We start from the raw sequence: 15,482 nt of genomic DNA, 5'->3' as shown, positions 1-15,482 counted from the left end.
AAATCTAAGTTTTTCCTTTCAATATGTAATCTGCATAAAAAAGAATTATCAGTGCAGACATTTTAACTATGGTCTGTTCAGAACCCTACTAACTGTGTGTGACCAAGGGCTGCCCTGATATCACTCCTAGAAGACTGCCTCCTTCTCCTCCTCCTCCTCCTCCTCCTCCTCCTCCTCCTTCTTCTTCTTCTTCTTCTTCTGGGATTTGGGGCGGGGGAACCGCAGCAAGGGGAGATTTGTATTCAAAAGGCAAATTGGTCTTTCATTTTAAAAAAATATTGTATTATTTAGTTCTCTGTGGAACAACCTGGGAGATCTGAGAACAGCTTGTGGGTCAGTTCTCTCCTATCATTTGGTCCCCAGGGAGCCAACTCAGGTCACCAGACTTGGTGGTCAGCACTCTAACCCTCTGAGCATCCCCACAGATTCCAGATGCGTATTTCTTCATACGTTTGAGGAAGTTATATTCAAAGGAGACAAGAAATTCAAGCTGGAAAATGAAGCTAGAGCCAACTACAAGAAAGTACATGCAGGAGAATTCTGGTTTGGAATTGGGAGCTGCAAGGCTGACAGTGTGGATTAAAAGGAGATTTAATCAGAATCCAGTCAAAAAAAAAGAGACAGTAACCACCCTCTATTTGTTCAAGAAAGGAAGGGGTGAATATGTTGATCAGCAATAGTAGAGCTGATGAAATTCCCAGAGAAAGCAATAAGACAGCCTGAAAGCCGAGGCCCCTGTACCCAGGAATGAACTTGTTAGTCTTGGAAAGAACTCCCCAGACCTGCGGCGTGTCTGTCCCAAGCAGGCTTTGTTCCAGATGCTGTGAAAACAGCCCTGAACAAAACAGGCAGGAATGCCTGACTGATATGATCAACACTCTGGTGCAACTAAGCAAAGAGGTCCCGAGAGATAAGGAGCTATCGGGGTGCTCTGAATTGCAAACAGCTTTGATGAAACCTGAAAGCAATCCAGCAACAAAAAGCTCAAGCAAGGCACCACAAAAGCTGAGCAAATGTGAGGTAGGGAGGCAGAGGGCACACAAACTGGGGAGATGGAGTACAGACTCAGGCGCATGCTTGCTGGTCTTTGCCTGGGAGCCTTGCATGCGTTGTTGCCTGCATGGATATAGTGACCATTAGGGGAAGGAGACAGTTGAAGATCTCAAGAGTGGCTAGATCGTGGAGCCAGGTTCTGAAGCAGAAACGAGAACCATCAGGCTGGGGGCCACAAATCAAGAACAGCTTGATGGGTATCAATTTAAAATCAAACTTTTAAAACTTATTTATTTTCTAATAATAGTGACTAAAATAGCACCCAAGACCAAAATAAGCCCGAGGGTGGCCATAGGGTTCATTCAGGGTGTTCTCTAAGGGGAAGGGATAAGTGGTTCTTTTTTTCCTCCTCCTTCAATAAATACCCTTGTCCTTTCCACCTGCTCTTTCTTCCATACTATTGGTTAGCTAATGCAGGACCCATAATGGCCTCCCCAGTTTAGATTGCCATTTGCCCTACTTCCCCCTTATTCGGCTATACGCAGGAGGCTTGGTATGCAAAGGTTCCCAGGCAACAGGTGTATCTGGGATTCTGGGAGCAGCTAGAACTGAGATGCCTAATGGGCAGTTTGGTGTGAGGAAATCACGCAGCACCCAGCCACCACTGATGGCCAGACACATTTTTATAGGTTTCCTCACCGGGGCTGCTCCAGGACAGACATAGGACAGTCTCTAGGTTCTAGGTCGATGAGAACTCCACTAGAGGAAAGTTGCCTGAAAGAATACTGCAGGCTGACGCTCCCCTTCAGTTTCTCTGTCCGTTCCGTTCCTCTTCGTTTGTTTCACTGACGCTTTACTAAAGATAGAACTAGCTTTAAGGAATTGATGGGAAGTGATTTTATCTCCAACAGCTAAGCACGGAAAAGAGGCGTTTGCGTAATGCGTGTACTCCCCAAGTTCTCTCTGCATGTGCGCCTCTCCTATCAACTCATCGCTGAGGGGGCAGGGACACTGGGAGGGCGCTTCCCTTCTCAGATTCCATAAGGCCAACACCCTGGTTTGTATTCCATCCAAGTTCAATGACTTGTACTCACCAAGTTTTCCAGAACACGTTTACGTGACTCTTTCCTTCCTGATGGGCCTCAAAACAAACCTCAGCTTCCCACGATGTCAGCCTCTCCCCATGACGTCAGCCTTTTTCCAGACACCAATCAATGAGCCAAGTCCTAAAACCCTGATGGCCAAAAAGAACATATTAAGTTGGGCGGTGCTGGCATACACCTTTAATGCCTGCACTCAGGGAGGCAAAGGCAGGTGGATCTCTATGAGTTTGAGAACAACCTGGTCTACAGAGCAAGGCCCAGGATAGTTGGGTCTACACAGAGAAACCCTGTCATTGAAAAAACAAAAAAAAAAAAAACAAAAAAAAAGCATGAAAATAGCAACAAATAAATGTCTGAAGAGGCAATCAAGGAGAAAAGCTAGAGATACCTGTGTGTTACACATATACAGACCTGTCACACATTGGCAAACAGATACAGATAAGTAAAGCTGTATCCGCAAAAGCACACAATCTTGAAGCAAAGTGGTGATTTCATTCAGAAATTGTTTCAAAACCCAACACTTTCATTCAGAGGCTCATCTACATAAAATGGAATAGAATATGAGAGTTGAGGCTTTTTGAAAAATTACTTCCAGGGCAGTTTGTTTGTGATTATACAACAGCCAGATGGAAAGCAGTCTGGAAGGAAATCTGTTTCGGAGCTGCAGTGAACAGATACGCGGAGAACGCTGAAAACATGGCGTCTCAGGAAGCCGGCCAGAACAAGGGCTCTAGCGCAGCAATAGGACAGGGCAGCACCTAAACTCTGAGACCTCTTGATCTAGCTTCAGCTGCAGGTGCAAGTGGAGCTGGCCAATTGCGAATCAAGCCTTAAATGTGTCCTTCCAGCCTAGTTAAGATGAAGCAACTGTCATCTTGTTTTCCACGTAGGCTTGCTCCCCCAACCACCCCGTTTTCCATTGTGTTCTTTTTGAAGAAAGCTTGACTGGCTAGCTTCCTTTTGCTCTTTCCTTCCTCCCTTCATCCATTCATTTTCCTCTTAAGAGACAAAAAGTCCTGAGAGCTCATTTCAAGTGACCTTTGAATGATCTGAGCTGGAACAATTAGAAATCTATTTATTATTAATGTGTACTCTTTAAAAAAAGGGGGTGTGTGAATGTCTTAAGTAAAATATCACTTTGTCCTGATTGTGCTATGAGTCCTGAGTATCTGGGGAAAGATTATGGAATAATTTGTGCAGCAAGTTTCAATGAAAGAGAATGATACACAGAACAAACACTGAACAAAAATGTGGTCAAATGTTTTTAAAATCCAGTCATAGCCAGTCATTGGTGGCGCATGCCTTTGATCCCAGCACTCAGGAGGCAGAGGCAGGCGGATCTCTGTGAGTTCGAGGCCAGCCTGGTCTACAAGAGCTAGTTCCAGGACAGGCCCCAGAGCTACAGAGAAGCCCTGTCTTGAATATTAAATAAATAAATAAATAAATAAAAGAATAAATCCAGTCATAGGACACAGACAGCAAGTCTCTGTGTTCCTGCTTGTGTTTATGCCCCAAACATGGTCGACTACATAGCCATGTTCCCTCCTGAGAACAGAAGACAGCATTTGGAAGGAGACAATGAGGGAGCTGTAAGAGGACGAAGCACAGGTCCATGAAGAATAGGTGTAGGCCTAGTGTATGAGGTTCCCCGGCACGGAAAGAAACAAGAATGCTTTTCAAGCAAAGAAGAAAGCCATATTGGGTTACTCTGCCTTTTTTTCCCCTTCTCCTTCTACCTACCAGCTTCCGTCTATGATTTATGAACATTGTCTTTCACTTTTAACTAAATCATAATTTTATTACCAATTTGGTAATATCTTTATATCTTTATTTAAAAGGAGAAAATATCCAATCTCTTGACATGTTCTTACAATCCTGATTGATGAGCATTTTGTTTTTTCATATTAGGTTTTCATTCACATAGGTTCTTACTAACACTATTAAATTTCATTTCCTTTTTAATACTCTGTGCGTCTCTGACGACTTTCTTACATAGCTATAAAAAAATCTTTGTAATCATTCTAAACGGCTGTACCATGTATTTCTGATATATGTGTATGCAAGGATGTATACATATAAATGATTTACTTCACCATCACCCTTTTGTGAACTATTTAAGCTGTTTCCAGCTATCTTTCTACTATAAACAATGCTGTGACAAGCACATCAGAATACTTTTTCTACATTTCAGATTACCTTCTGTGTGTAGATTCCCAGAATTGGAATCACAAAGATAATAGCTAAACTATGGCTGATACAACATCGTGAGTCAGTACAAGAAGGCTGTGACATGTCTTATGGTGAAATAGGTGTATGGCCTTGCTGCTGCTAGGGTCTGTGTTGTTGTCCGAGAGTCTTGATACCACCAAGGGCCATGCCACTGCCCAGGGTCTGAGCCGCCACCTGAGGCCATATTGGTGTCTGAGAGCCATGCTGCAGCCAGGGCCATACAGATCTGAGTGGCCTGTGCTGCTTCCTGGTGACATGGTGACACTCGGGCCAGAGTTGCAGCTGCCAGCCATGTCTGTGTTTGTGTCCTTATTGCAGCTAGGGTCTGTGTTGATATCTGTGGTTCTGGTTACCATCTAAGGCCATGAAGATACTTGGGGCCATGTTAGTGTCTGAGGGTCACCGTGCCACTGGGGCCATGACTATATGAGTGACCTGAGATGTCACAGGGGACATGGTGATGTCCTGGCCTGAGCTGCTGCCAAGGGCCATGTTTGGGTTTGTGACCCTGCCGCAGCTGGGATCTGTGTTGATGTCTGTGGTCCGTGTTGCCATAAAGGGCCATAAGAACCACATATGATGAAATCTTAGAGCCAGGCTGAGCCAGCCCTGACCTTCAATGGCCCTGAGAAAGCTGGCTGTGCCCCTTGCTGGACACCGCAACGCGAGAACTTGCCCTGACCCTCATGGGAGAGCTGGCTCTATACGCTCAGGAGAGATGATCCCACTCCTCACCATAGGTGTGGGAGAGTTGGTCTTGACGGTATGGGAGTAGGGGAGCTGGGTCCGACCCACAGCTGAGGGGGTCAACCCCAGTGGCCAGGTCTGACCAGCTCAACTACCACCCAGGACCACATCCAGGGCTTTCGGTTGGCCCACCCTAACATCTACCCCAACCATGACCTACTGGAGCTTGTGAAGGGATTGGTCCTACGAAACAATACCCATAAGATCTCCATGGCTAGGGTGCTCACCAGATACCCATGAGGAATTTTGGTACAGGCCCACTGATGACGGTGTGCCAGAGACCAGAGGCCTCGAACCAGATCAGTGAGTCATCACCATGAACATCGGCAAGTAAAGCTGATAGGGAAAAAGGGTAGACTGTATGACACACCGCAGCTCCCGGCGTCACTGGGATGAAGGAAGAGGTGTTGGGAAGATGGAGGAGCAAAGTGTTTGTTTGTTTGCTTGCTTGGTGTTTTTTCTTTGGGGAGAAATGCGCAGGGGTAAAGGGATGATGTGGAGGGACTGGGAAATGAGCTGAGCTGGGGAGCATGATGTGAAATTCCCACAGGATCAATAAAGAAATTATGTTTCAAATGTGTATAATGGATTTGATGTTAGTGAATCAACAGTATCCACTAGTCAAGGTGTCCCTGAGCAGACACATAGGGTGATGGGTCAATTCAGGCTCAGAAAAAAAACTGTCATAGGGGCAAGTGACAGCCTCAGACAACAGAAACAACTCCAGATTTGCTGCTTCAGAACCTCACAGAACATTACTGCGAACTGCACGAATCAACTACATGTGCAGGTTTTTGTTTGAAAGCTTTTAACTCCGTTTATTAAAATTTATACTCGCAAGCCTGCCATTCAAGGCCCACACCTTTGTGCCCTAAACTCATTCTTCGTGTTCAGGCTTCTCTGTGAAGCGTTGCTATGCTGGACGAACCTTTGGTTCTGCACCGGGGCCCTACTGAAAGCATCAGCTTGTGTCCCAAGAGAAAGTTCTGGGCTGAAAAGCCCTTCTTCCTCCGGCGTGGGGGGAACACACTTGCCCTTTAACTTCCCCTTGGCAGCAAGTTCTCAGAGTCCATTGTTTCTAGAAAACTGTTTTGTAGTTACCACATTAGTGACTTCATACATAGTCCAGTAGCCAAGTCAGGCTCTGTTTACTTCCATCAGCGAGTTCCTGGCTCAGAGGAGGGGTTTGCACACTGCATTAACCTCAGCTCCGACATCCTCCTGAAGCATGAGACGGTCTCAGAACCCAAAACCACAGGGACATATCAGAGCAAGGCAAGGGTAGGAGGGAGCAAACCTTTTAACCAGTCAGCAGATACCTGGGGGCATTAAGAATTTCAGATCAGCCAAGCATGTGATACACTCCTATAAACCCAGCACTCAAGAGCCTGATGCAGGAGACTTGCTGTGAGTTCCAGACCAGCATTGGTTACATGGTGAGTACTAAGCCAGACAGGGATATACAGTGAGACCTTTCTCAAAAATCCAGAAAGTAAGGGTAAAGAAAACAAAAGAACTGCAGTCAAACAAGGAGATTCAAACCCCTAGTTAGTTCAGTAGATTTCTTACTATAAATTAAGCTTTTATATCATCTCAATTCATCTGCAAGTGGACTTGTCTTTACGGCCTATGTGGCAGTGCATCAGGGAAGCAAGACGTGGGTAAGCTCACACTCACCCCTCTGCGGGTGTTGAGTAGCTCAGGGGTCCGGGGTGCCAGGCAGTAACAAATGGTAGATCAGCAGGCAGCACAGAGAAGAATGTGAGAGTCACGAGAAGCAGCTGCCTCATAGACAGACTCAAAAAACAAGTGTTTCCCATACAGCTTTCTCAGGAAGGTGACGATCTGGGCCACACAGCGTGTGTGAGCCTGTAACCCCGGTAGGATCCCTGCTACCCATGTGATTGATTGCAAACCCCTGGGTCTCTGACTCATCAGGTAGTGTAGATCCCCTTACCATGTCATCTACCCCACCATCATGTGACCCTGTTCTTAAAGCCTACTGCTTCCTTCCCAGGTCAGATCACTACTGTAGCTGTGGGACTATGCTTCCCTTTGTCTACTGGCTTAATTCCCTCTGTGTCTTCTGAAAGAACTTTCTGCTCAGGTAACGGTTTCTCCCTCCATCCTGTGTCAGGACAGAAGGTCCTTAACCTTCACACTAGGCCTGTTATTACCTAACAAGGATCCCTTTCCACTTCAGCCTCCTTAGCTCAGCAGGGACACTTGCAGAGAGCAGGGACTGAGTCCTTGGCATTGTGTCCCAGATGGTTAGCCCAGGTCCTTGCAGGGATCCTGATGGTTAAATGGACGACCACAGAAACACATCTGTGAGCTGCTAATGGATACCTCTTGGTACTAAAGCTGCTCTAGTTTCAGGTTGTCCTGTTAAGTTAAGACAAGCTCGCTCCAAGGGTGGAGTTCCTTCTAAAGTTAGACGATAAGGTGGCAAGACTTGATGTTCTAGACAAGAGGGACACTGTATACACTGAAAGCAGACGCTGGGTGGAAATAGAAGCTCTGGCCACTATTTATGCAGTTAAAGAAAGAAGGAAAAAGCATGAAGGTTAGGGCAGCAAACAGTGAATATATCCTGACTTCACATCAGAACAAATACCAAAAAAAGTATGAGCTTTCCTTTTTCTTGGGAAATGACTGACATCAGAAAACAAGAAGAACAAAGATTGTGTGTGGAACTCTGTAGCCCAGTTGAGAAGGCAGGTGTGAAAAGACTCGTGTGAATACAGTAGGAGCTGTTGTAGCATGGAGAACAAGAAAACACATACACCCTCCACACACACACACACACACACAACACAAGAGTGGGCAGCTTAGTGCCACCTGCACAGGCTGGGAAGGCTGGCCAGAGAGATGGTGGTCCAGAGGGAACAAGTATGCAGAACCATGGGTGCTTGTAGGTAAGGGGAAGCTAGAAGATCATGAGGAACTTTCTACTTGGAACTCTGGAAAGAGAAAGGCAAATGACCCCAGGCAAGTCTGGCACTTCTGCCGAGATGTTCTGATCTCTGCTTTCAGTGGCCCACTCATCCAGACTCTCTTGCCAGCCTAGGGAAGTGAGGTAATGGTCAGATATATGACCAGGACAAGAGAAATATCTGTAGGGGATGGAAAGCTCAGGAGATCTCTGCATGTCTGAGATCTTCATAATCTTATTCCTCCTCATAGTGACTGCCTGAGGAAGGACTGGACTGGGGAATAAATCTGACAGAGGTGGTACATGTATATAATAGGACAGCTTCAACCAAGAGGACTTAGGATAGATAGTTACCTGGCCAGCTAGAACTTCCTGCCTCATCCTATCTACAGAGAGAACTTGAGAGGAAGATAGATGATGTACTGAAAAGGGTGTGTGTGTGTGTGTGTGTGTGTGTGTGTGTGTGTGTGTGTGTATGTAGACTGCCCTCGGGACTGCTGTACAATTTGTCCAGAAATCTTTCCCCCACCTGTGTGTTCAGACTTTGCCCTGTTGTAGCGATGTGTGCTTCCTTAAAACCCAGGCAGATGAGCCACTGAGCCCCCCGCCCCCAAGTCCAACTCTGGCTCGGAAGTCAACTGTTGCTCCAGCTGCTGCTGCACTTGGCAGGTTGAATTTGCTTCTTGGCTGCCCTTGCTAAAATGTGCAGAGCCTGAGGGTGCATGCATGTGTGCATGTGTGTGTGTGTGTGTGTATGGTAAGCGTGTATGTGTGTGTAAGCATGCATGTGTGTGTGCACATGTGTGCACATATGTGCGTATGTGATCTCTCAGCAGAGGAGCTTTAGTGCATCATATCCCAGTACCAAGTCTTACGGAAGAAGACAGGTAGGTCTTGGCCTTGGTCACCCATGCTGGAAGTGAACATGGAGAACTATCCTGACTGGACACCCTTGAGTCTAGTAATGCAGGCTCTGCTGTCCAGTCCACCATCCCTCAATCTTCCATGCAAATATTCAGGTACAAAAACCCTTAACTCTTTCTGTTTCCTACTCTGTGTGGTTTCTCCGCCTAGAGTCCGAGTTTGACTCCTCCTGCTATCCTCTGGGATAGCTGAAATTACAAGAGGGTGTCACGGTACCAGCCTCTGTCTTTGCTTCTTTAAACACCTTGAACTCTTGTGCTAGAAACCCCAGCATCACTTCTCCGCTACGTGCAAGGACACTTCCTACTTCCCCCAAAGCTTCCCAGATGCTCACCTACTAACCAGCAACTTTTCTTTTTGATTCTTATTGGCCCACCTCGCCCCATCCAAGAACACTGCTTCCATCACAGCTCCCTGGCCTGCCCGGCTCTCAGCCAGGAAACCGTGTGCTAATCTAACCACCTCATCCTTACAGCTTCCTGAAGAGTCACTAGAGTAACGTCGGTAACTGGGTAACATCGTTAACTGTAGCGAGTTACCACACGCATGCAGGTGCTGTGTACGGCGTAGCGGCTTAAGCTTTTTTTAGTCCTGTAAAAGCCCTGAGATAGGGCTGTTTTACAGATGGGAGAACTGGCTGTTAGAAGGGCTGTGAGTTTTGATTTGTAACAAGCACACTGTGAAATCTGACTTTGGGCTCTGTGCATGGGGTCTACATCAGAAAGCCTCCCTGAGAAGCCTGCTAGGCCTCACGCTGTCAGTCACTCCTTCTCCAGCTCTAGACTTTCCTGGGCCTCATAAAATCTGACTATGCAATTCATGCCCATTTAAAACTTGTTGTTTTCCTTCTGCTATATGTCATTGTCGAAGGACAATTTTGAAGGCAAAGTTATGACTTTTTGTTGCAATAAAACGGAAACAATTATAAGACATTTTTAGCCCACCGTATTTTCAGTAATGTGTTGCTATCAGTTCAAAGGAGAAGGCAAATTGCCTTGGATTCACAGAACATCAGAAACACGGAAACAAACTTTTATAAATGTTTCATCAAAGACAATGAAGGTAGAGATTAGCAGGAAGGGTGAGCTTTCATGGCCCAGAATAGTCATTTTCTCCTATTGTAATGTCTTTTGTGTTTTTTTTATCAATATTATAATAATATTTTATTTTATAAAAATATCATAACCATTCTCCATATTCATGTAGAAGCTTGAGTTGTGAAGATTCAAGTTATGAAGACACATTTCCCCTTTAGAATAAATGGAATGTAAGCACCTGATTCTTCCATGTGTCGAAGAAAAGACTTTTACAACCAGGTGCTAGTCCCACAAATGACTCCTCGGCTAAAACTGTACTCTTCTTACCTTTAATGCCCGCCAGTGTTGCCGTGGCCAGCACTCACAGGACATTACAAGGCAGGAAGTCTTGAAGCTTGCATTAAATATTTTAACTAGAAATCTGACTTTGCTTTAACAGGGTGTCCTAACATGAAACAAACATGTTTACCAAAACTGTTTCCAAAGGAGGATATGGTCCTATCTCTACGAAGCAAACCAGTTGGGCCCTTCCCCAAACACCTGCTTCCTGCCTTGAGATGTGGAGCTCTGTTAGCACTAGAAACGGATCTTTGCTGGTAAGGAGTTCACCTGGTCAAAGGAAGGCTGTAGCCATGCCCACCTGGGAACAATATGTTCCTTCTGGCCTCTTGGAGGCTGCAGGAGGTAAGAATTCTGGGTGTGGTGTGCGCCTGCTACCCAACTTTCAGGAGGTATAAGAACAAGACCATCTAGCTCCAACCTGAGCTATAGAACAAGAACGCAGCTTTACAAAAATTAACTAAATTAAAAATTCAAGTAAAGCAAATAGTTTATTTGTGCGTCACAGGGATTTCCTCCACTGGGAAGAAGCAGAGCGGTCTGTCACTGATAAAGGCCTCCTGAATGAGCCACTCTCTCAGGAGGTAACGGAAGCTAATTTCACAGGGAAATGTGATGGTCCAAAAACAAAACCTCAGACCACCCCCAAAATGGCAGTGGTGTGGGGATGGTATTGATGGACTGGTGCTTGTAAGCCCTTGAATAATGGCCACTCCCAAGAGATGTTAATGTTAATGCCATCAGAACCTCCTGCTGTTGGAAATGAAGTCCTGGAAACGAAGCCTTGGGTTCAGAAACAGACACTGGCAACTAGAGTCACTGAAAGGGTTGGGGGGATAACAGGAAAAGAAAACAGTATGGATGCTGAGGAACCCGCTGCCTTCCTCCTGAAGTCAGCCAAGGCTGGTCTGCCAGTGCATGTCACCGCCGTGGCTCGGGTACCATCTTGACATCCACCTTCCAGCTTCTCCCCCTGCTGCCAACTCCCTGTGTTTCCTGTTTCTAACCCCAGAAAAAGAGATGATCCAGCTGGCAAACTTCTCTCCTCCTGATCCTTATTGGCCAGGGCTTATTACCCTGGGTGAGCCCACTGGTTGGCAGCCGGCCTCTAGAGTGGTCATCCTAGGTGTAAGGATTGCAGTTCGGATGGAATGGTATCCTGGCAGTCAGGAGCCAATACCACAAGGTCACTGTAAGGTCCCTAGGAGTATGTCGGGGAGGAAGGTGGACAATAGTCACAGATCACACAGGAAATGACCTGGTATGTGAGAAGTGGTTCTGGGAATGATAGAGTGTATTAAGAGAGAGGGATTTGGTAGCTGGCTCTGTGCTGCTGTGAATGGCAGGCTGTGGCTGGTTTGCAACAGCTACTGAAAGATAACTGTGCCATTTCTTCCCAACTGCATGTTCAAGAGCTTCAGTTTGGTGACATTTCCTAGGTGGCTTCAAAAGTTGTTGAATATTTTCACTGTGGAAATTGGCATATGCTAGAAAATATGACTTCTCTACTACATACACAGCCCGGTGCCATCCCTCTATGTAAATAACCCATGAGTTCTAAAGCATGATGACACAAGCCAGAAAGCTACCCAGGCAGGAAAGATGCTGCCACCCTCTTGCTATTTCACAAAGGTAAATGGCACAGTGACACCATTATCGATGCTTTGGCACCAGAAAACAGAAGGGAGACAAAGTCATCAGAACGCCTGACCTGACGCTGTGGTTCGTCTAGACATAACTCCCCCTTTGCATGTATAGTCTCCTTTGGTTCATCCTAATTTAATATACACTGTACTTTCTTCTCACTACCAATCCTGTCTTCTCCTTTGCCTGTATCTGTGAATGGAAACCTGAAATGTACACAGTAGGGTTTTCTCATACTAGGCAATTGCTGCATTCTTGCTTTCCAGATGCATGTTACACTTAAGTGCAAGGACACGAGCTGGAGCCCTGCTCATCATCTTTACATTCCCTGAAAGAGCTGCCATCACATTCTCCCTCCTCCCACTTTCTTGGTAGTTCTCAGCATTCATTACAACTTACTTTTATTGGTTGTTTATTGCTAGCTTCCTGACTTCCAAGCTAGTTTCTCTGAGCATCTCACAGAACAAGGAAATCAAGTGAACACTGCAGAGCGAATGGACCACTCACGTTCAAGACTTTGCAAACTTTTCTAGGGAAGGGCATGAGCAAATTAGGTTGGGTTGATCCAGCCATGTCTACTTCTCAGTCCATGTTCTGATGAAGTTGTGGGATGGTGACTAGCCAAGGAAGCCTGGCCTTACCAATAAAACTGAAGTCAGAGCAAAGAAGCCTCTGCACTGTTGGGACCATTTGGAGTCCTGGCCTCCAGCTGCTCTTCCCTGCTAGAGATCTATACTTTCCTTCTGATTTGAGTTACTGAAAGCTGTGTCAAAGTTGTTTACCAGCTCTGCTTCACAAGCACGTGTTGCCTTGGCCTTGAGGATCAGAGGATAAGATTTTCACCTGTTGGCCCACCTGACTGTTGGGTATATAGGCCTCCATGGTGCTATTGAATAAAGGGCTTCTTACCAGTGACTAGAGGTCCGTGTCTCTGTCTCTCTGTCTTTGTGTGTCTTTGTGTGTTTCAACCTCCAGCACCTTGCCCTCAGCTCGCGAACTTTTTGGTAGCACATAGAGCGCAGAGAGGTGTTGTGCGCTGCACTGCACTGTGGTTCAGAGCCACACAGTCTCAAGTAGGGGCCAAAAGCTTGTTAGCATCCAGAACAAAAACATGGAGTAAGAAATGTTTATTAGAGATAAGGATGGAGGATAGTCTCTGCAGAGCCAAGACTTCCCTTGTGTATAGATAGGTATCCTTAACCAGGACACAAGCTAGAGTCACCAGAGTGGAGGGAGCTTCAATTGAGAAGACACCTACATAGGACTGGGCTGTGGGCAACCCTGAGGGGTATTTCCTTAGTTGGTGATTGGGAGGGCCTGGCCCATTGTGGGTGGGGCCACGCCCAGGTTGGTGGTCCTGGGATGTTGGGGGAAAAAAAAAAACGGCTGAGCAAGCCATGGGAAGCAAGCTAGTAAGCAGCTCCCTCCCATGGCCTCTGCAGCAGCACCTGTCTCCAGGTTCCTGACCTGTTTGAGTTCCTGTCCTGTCATCTTTTGGTGATGAAAATGAAATGGAAATATAAGCCAAATAAAACTATTTCCTCTCCAAGTTGTTTTTCGGTCTTGGTATTTTGTTGCAGCAACAGAAATCCTAACTAAGGTGTGGGTAATTCTAGTCAGGGAGGGAATTCTCGGCAGCCACCACTCTGATAGCAATTATGCCATCATAGTCCACACTCAAGACAACGGAGCTCTCTCAAAGCCAAGGCATAAAGCATGGAGCATGATTCTGGGGTCCAGAATCCACTGTGCTTCTGATGGAGCAGAGGGTTGTGCCTACCATGAATCAAGGAATTAGCGCTTCTATTTCCGTGTTTGGGCTTCCTTGTATTTCCAGTTTGGAAGTTCACATTGGATGTGGTTTGTTTTGCTGCTGTATATTTGTTCTGTTCTGTTGGGACAAGGTCTGACTGTCTTCAGACTCACGGTGGTCTTTGCCTCTGCCACCTTTGTGCTGGGGATGCATGCGCGTGCCACCACACCTGGACAAATGCAAGCTTCTAGTGCAGGGAACTAAATACTCACAGCTGCATTGCTCTTCACCCTTTCCCCCTGAATTCAAACAGTAGCTGCAATACGCAGAAAGGAAAATACTCAATATAAATGTATATTATATGTTGCAAAGAGGGGCTGCTTGTTCATCCTAGCTGCCCGGCTAGCTTAGCCCCGAAATAACCACACAGGAATTGTATTAATTAAATCACTGCTTGGACCATTAGTTCTTGCTTCTTATTGGCTAACTTTCACATCTCGATTTAACCCATTTCTGTTTATCTATACATCGCCACATGGCAGTGACTTACCAGGAAAGAGTCAGCGTGTCTGTCTCTGGCGGCTCCAGGACATTCCTCCCTCTGCTTTCTTCCTCCCAGAATTCAGTTCTGTCTTCCCCGCCTACCTAAGTTCTTCCCCTATCAGGCCAAGGCAATTTCTTTACTCATTAACCAATACAAGCAACACATAGAAAGAAGGACCTCGCACACCAATTGTTAACAAACAATATTATTTGCAGATGTAGAACAAATGATATTATTTTCACGAATTGTTAACAAACAATATTATTTGCAGATGATATCATTTTCACGAAATGTGCCTTTAAAGATTAGAGGCTGGGGGCTGGAGAGATGGCTCAGAGGTTAAGAGCACTGGCTGCTCTTCCAGAGGTCCTGAGTTCAATTCCCAGCAACCACATGGTGGCTCACAGCCATTCATAATGAGATCTGGTGCCCTCTTCTGGCCTGCAGGCATATATGCAGACAGAACACTGTATACATAATAAACAAATCTTTTAAATAAAAAGTGACTGGAGGCTGCTGCTGAAATGAGATTCAAAGTGTCTACTCCACCGGCTAATTCTCCTGTGTTGTCACTGGTCCTCTGTCTTCATGATATCAGCCTTGTAGGAAAACCCGTCTATTACATGAATGGTGACATGTGGAGCACCTGTTCTGTGCCAGCTCTGTTCTACAGCATGTCAGTGACCAACGCTCTCCTCCTCTGTCCTGCCCTCCCCTCCTCTTCTCCCTTCCTCTCCTCTCTTCCCCTCCCATTCTGTCCTCCCTCTCTTGTATCCTCCCCTCCCTTCTTCCCCCTCCCCTCTCTTCTCTTCTCTCCTCTTTCTTTTATTCCTCCCTCTCTCAAAGCCTGACATGTGACAGGAGATAAGGATGATGTCACAAAGCACAGGGCTTTATTGTGTCATTCTTATATACGTGTGTGGTTTTACTTTGCGCTATTCACCCTCAGTCCCCTCTGTCCTCTCCCACGTTTCCTACCCACCTCTTGCTGGTTAAGAAAAACTGTTAATCTATAGACGATGCTGGGACAGCTAGTTACTCTGTGAGGAAAAGGGGGAGCAGTTGACTCTTGTCCTCTCCCACATTTCCTACCCACCTCTTGCTGGTTAAGAAAAACTGTTAATCTATAAACAATGCTGGGACAGCTAGTTACTCTGTGAGGAAAAGGGGGAGCAATTGACTCTTGTCTGAATGTTGCAGACAGAAATAAAATCCAAGTTAATTAAAGGCCAAT

Source organism: Microtus oregoni, unplaced genomic scaffold, assembly GCF_018167655.1.
Source record: "Microtus oregoni isolate MIOR12 unplaced genomic scaffold, Mior012 000006F_ref0000085, whole genome shotgun sequence".
Classification (NCBI taxonomy): Eukaryota; Metazoa; Chordata; class Mammalia; order Rodentia; family Cricetidae; genus Microtus; species Microtus oregoni.
Note: the sequence above shows the minus strand (reverse complement) of the source record.